Source organism: Sceloporus occidentalis, unplaced genomic scaffold (genome assembly GCF_023333645.1).
Source record: "Sceloporus occidentalis isolate IW3139 unplaced genomic scaffold, rSceOcc1.0.p SCAF_569, whole genome shotgun sequence".
NCBI classification, from domain to species: domain Eukaryota; kingdom Metazoa; phylum Chordata; class Lepidosauria; order Squamata; family Phrynosomatidae; genus Sceloporus; species Sceloporus occidentalis.
In genome coordinates, this window is record NW_028317549.1 from 61,501 (window position 1) to 67,500 (window position 6,000).

The following is a 6,000-nucleotide window of genomic DNA, read 5'->3' on the forward strand; positions in this document are numbered from 1 at the left end:
AGGGATACAATGGGTTCCCCCACCTGTGTTATCCCCCCTGTAGTGCGGGGGCCGGCGGGGCAGACAGGGCTGTGCTGGCTGATTAAGAGCCCCAGCCGGGTTACCTGATTGTTCCTTTGAAGGCCGGAGCTGCAGCCACATTCAGCCTCTGGGCCGGTTACACAATAAACACACAATATAATATTATAATATAAAATATTACCGGGTCACGGGATACGGAACCGGACACAAAAGCGCTCCGTGACCCGGCTACACGTCACACGGACATATGAGCCGGCTAGCCTGGCCCTGTCACAGGGTGGGACGAAGAGCTGCTGCATGACCATTGGGCGGCGCGGTGCGCGCACGCCGGCCCCTTTAACTTCATGAACGCCGGCCTCCACCCGCTGCCCTCACCGGACACCAGGGAGTCACAAGCAGTGGGGGGGCATAAGGCTTTGCTGACCTCTGGAAATGCCTTTTAACTCCCTATATGCCACTATGTCCCATGATATGCCCCTGGCATACAGGGGTATAAGGCATTTCTGGAGGCAGAGTGGCATATAGAGGGTTAAAAGGCATATCATGGAGCAGAGTGGCATATAGGAGGGTATAAGGCATTTCTGGGGCAGAGTGGCATATAGTGGGGTATCAAGCATTTCTGGGGGCAGAGTGGCAAGCCTGGTGGCAGATGTTCATAACTGGGGACAGGTTGGCAAAAAATTATTTTTTTCTCAATCATAGGTTTTCTTAAATATGAAAAAATAGTTTACATGATTTAATAAAGAAATAAAAGTTTCTTACAAGAAGAATAATGTGAAGAATAATGAGAAGAATAATGAGATCGCTGTCTTGTTCCACTGAATAAAATGGAACTTTTTCATCTAAAAATGTTTGCGGTAGGAAATGTTTTGATTCCGTTATATTTAATGCATTTCCTTTATTAGGCCTTTTAACACTTTTGCTTTCTGCCAATTTTTTTTTTTTTATATTTGATTAACAAATTTAGTAGCAGATCAGAACAGGAATATCAACAGCATATACTGATTACATCAAATTACATTATATTACTTCAAATCTGAATTGTTGTTCCTATTGTGAAACTTTCTACTTTCATTCATTCATCATTCATATAACATATTTCTTGATCACGTCGTTGATAGGAAGCTTTCTGGTATTTTAATACAAATAATGTAATAAAAGGAATGTTTTATAGTTATTTGTGTGGTAAATAGCGTGACGCCGGTGTGTATAAGGGGTGCGTGTGGGTATAAGAGCGCGACCGCCAGATAAACTATACGGGGCCGCTCTCCAAAGGTTTCCAGGGCTGCTCTTCAGTCACAGTCCGGCCCTGGAGGGGGTTATTAAATACATCAGATGCCTTCAAAAGGGGTCTGGATATTTTTTTTAGAAAGACAGGACATAAAGGGCTGTAAATAAAATAACATTAATATTTTAGAACTTTTTGATCCAAGGAGAAATCCGATTGCCTCTTGGAGTCAAGAAATCCCCCCCCCCCCCCCCGATGGCAGAATTGGAAGTCGCTTCATTAGGGTTTTTTTTACCTTCTTTTGGATCAAGAATAGGAAGGTTGGGTAGAAGGGGTGAACTTGAGGTCTTTTTTCAACCTTATGAACTATGTAACTATATATATGTATATAATGTTACAGCTGATCGCTGTGTGTATATATATAACCCCTCAATATAACCCAACACACAGCCATTAACCCCTCAATATAACCCAACACACAGCCATTAACCCCTCAAATATACCCCAACACACAGCCATTAACTCCTCAATATAACCCAACACACAGCCATTACCCCCTCAATATAACCCAACACACAGCCATTAACCCCTCAAATATACCCCAACACACAGCCATTACCCCCTCAATATAACCCAACACACAGCCATTACCCCCTCAATATAACCCAACACACAGCCATTAACCCCTCAAATATACCCCAACACACAGCCATTAACTCCTCAATATAACCCAACACACAGCCATTACCCCCTCAATATAACCCAACACACAGCCATTAACCCCTCAAATATACCCCAACACACAGCCATTACCCCCTCAATATAACCCAACACACAGCCATTACCCCCTCAATATAACCCAACACACAGCCATTAACCCCTCAATATAACCCAACACACAGCCATTAACCCCTCAATATACCCCAACACACAGCCATTAACCCCTCAAATATACCCCAACACACAGCCATTAACCCCTCAAATATAACCCAACACACAGCCATTACCCCCTCAATATAACCCAACACACAGCCATTAACCCCTCAAATATACCCCAACACACAGCCATTAACTCCTCAATATAACCCAACACACAGCCATTACCCCCTCGATATAACCCAACACACAGCCATTAACCCCTCAATATAACCCAACACACAGCCATTAACTCCTCAATATAACCCAACACACAGCCATTACCCCCTCAATATAACCAACACACAGCCATTAACTCCTCAATATAACCCAACACACAGCCATTAACCCCTCAATATAACCCAACACACAGCCATTAACCCCTCAAATATACCCCAACACACAGCCATTAACTCCTCAATATAACCCAACACACAGCCATTACCCCCTCAATATAACCCAACACACAGCCATTAACCCCTCAAATATACCCAACACACAGCCATTACCCCCTCAATATAACCCAACACACAGCCATTACCCCTCAATATAACCCAACACACAGCCATTAACCCCTCATATAACCCAACACACAGCCATTAACCCCTCAATATAACCCAACACACAGCCATTAACCCCTCAAATATACCCCAACACACAGCCATTAACTCCTCAATATAACCCAACACACAGCCATTACCCCCTCGATATAACCCAACACACAGCCATTAACCCCTCAATATAACCCAACACACAGCCATTAACTCCTCAATATAACCCAACACACAGCCATTACCCCCTCAATATAACCCAACACACAGCCATTAACTCCTCAATATAACCCAACACACAGCCATTAACCCCTCAATATAACCCAACACACAGCCATTAACCCCTCAAATATACCCCAACACACAGCCATTAACTCCTCAATATAACCCAACACACAGCCATTACCCCCTCGATATAACCCAACACACAGCCATTACCCCTCAAATATAACCCAACACGCACCCATTAACCCCTCAATATAACCCAACACACAGCCATTAACTCCTCAATATAACCCAACACACAGCCATTAACCCCTCAATATAACCCAACACACAGCCATTAACCCCTCAATATAACCCAACACAGCCATTACCCCCTCAATATAACCCAACACACAGCCATTAACCCCTCAATATAACCCAACACACAGCCATTACCCCTCAAATATAACCCAACACACAGCCATTAACTCCTCAATATACCCCAACACACAGCCATTAACCCCTCAAATATAACTCAACACACAGCCATTAACCCCTCAATATAACCCAACACACAGCCATTACCCCTCAAATATAACCCAACACGCACCCATTAACCCCTCAATATACCCCAACACACAGCCATTAACCCCTCAATATACCCCAACACGCAGCCATTAACCCCTCAAATATAACCCAACACACAGCCATTAACCCCTCAATATACCCCAACACACAGCCATTAACCCCTCAAATATAACCCAACAAACAGCCATTAACCCCTCAAATATAACCCAACACACAGCCATTAACCCCTCAAATATAACCCAACACACAGCCATTACCCCTCAAATATAACCCAACACACAGCCATTAACCCCTCAATATAACCCAACACACAGCCATTACCCCTCAAATATAACCCAACACGCACCCATTAACCCCTCAATATACCCCAACACACAGCCATTAACCCCTCAATATACCCCAACACGCAGCCATTAACCCCTCAAATATAACCCAACACACAGCCATTAACCCCTCAATATACCCCAACACACAGCCATTAACCCCTCAAATATAACCCAACACACAGCCATTAACCCCTCAAATATAACCCAACACACAGCCATTAACCCCTCAATATAACCCAACACACAGCCATTAACCCCTCAATATACCCCAACACGCAGCCATTAACCCCTCAAATATAACCCAACACACAGCCATTAACCCCTCAATATACCCCAACACACAGCCATTAACCCCTCAAATATAACCCAACACACAGCCATTAACCCCTCAAATATAACCCAACACACAGCCATTAACCCCTCAATATAACCCAACACACAGCCATTAACCCCTCAAATATAACCCAACACAAAGCCATTAACCCCTCAAATATAACCCAACACACAGCCATTAACCCCTCAAATATAACCCAACACACACAGCCATTAACTCCTCAATATACCCCAACACACAGCCATTAACCCCTCAATATACCCCAACACACAGCCATTAACTCCTCAATATACCCCAACACACAGCCACTAACCCCTCAAATATAACCCAACACACAGCCATTAACCCCTCAATATAACCCAACACACAGCCATTAACTCCTCAATATACCCCAACACACAGCCATTAACCCCTCAATATAACCCAACACACAGCCATTAACCCCTCAAATATAACCCAACACACAGCCATTAACCCCTCAAATATACCCCAACACACAGCCATTAACTCCTCAATATACCCCAACACACAGCCATTAACCCCTCAATATAACCCAACACACAGCCATTAACCCCTCAAATATAACCCAACACACAGCCATTAACCCCTCAATATAACCCAACACGCAGCCATTAACCCCTCAAATATAACTCAACACACAGCCATTAACTCCTCAATATACCCCAACACACAGCCATTAACCCCTCAAATATAACCCAACACACAGCCATTACCCCTCAAATATAACCCAACACACAGCCATTAACCCCTCAAATATACCCCAACACACAGCCATTAACCCCTCAAATATAACCCAACACACAGCCATTAACTCCTCAATATACCCCAACACACAGCCATTAACCCCTCAAATATAACCCAACACACAGCCATTACCCCCTCAATATAACCCAACACACAAAGCCATTACCCCCTCAATATAACCCAACACACAGCCATTAACCCCTCAAATATACCCCAACACACAGCCATTAACCCCTCAAATATACCCAACACACAGCCATTAACGCCTCAATATACCCCAACACACAGCCATTAACCCCTCAATATAACCCAACACACAGCCATTAACCCCTCAAATATACCCCAACACACAGCCATTAACCCCTCAATATAACCCAACACACAGCCATTAACCCCTCAATATAACCCAACACACAGCCATTAACCCCTCAATATACCCCAACACACAGCCATTAACCCCTCAATATAACCCAACACACAGCCATTAACCCCTCAAATATAACCCAACACACAGCCATTAACCCCTCAAATATACCCCAACACACAGCCATTAACTCCTCAATATACCCCAACACACAGCCATTAACTCCTCAATATACCCCAACACACAGCCATTAACCCCTCAAATATAACCCAACACACAGCCATTACCCCCTCAATATAACCCAACACACAGCCATTAACCCCTCAATATAACCCAACACACAGCCATTAACTCCTCAATATACCCCAACACACAGCCATTAACCCCCTCAATATACCCCAACACACAGCCATTAACTCCTCAATATACCCCAACACACAGCCATTACCCCTCAAATATAACCAATACACAGCCATTAACCCCTCAATATAACCCAACACACAGCCATTAACTCCTCAATATACCCCAACACACAGCCATTAACCCCTCAATATACCCCAACACACAGCCATTACCCCCTCAAATATAACCCAACACACAGCCATTACCCCCTCAATATAACCCAACACACAGCCATTACCCCCTCAATATAACCCAACACACAGCCATTACCCCCTCAATATAACCCAACACACACCCATTAA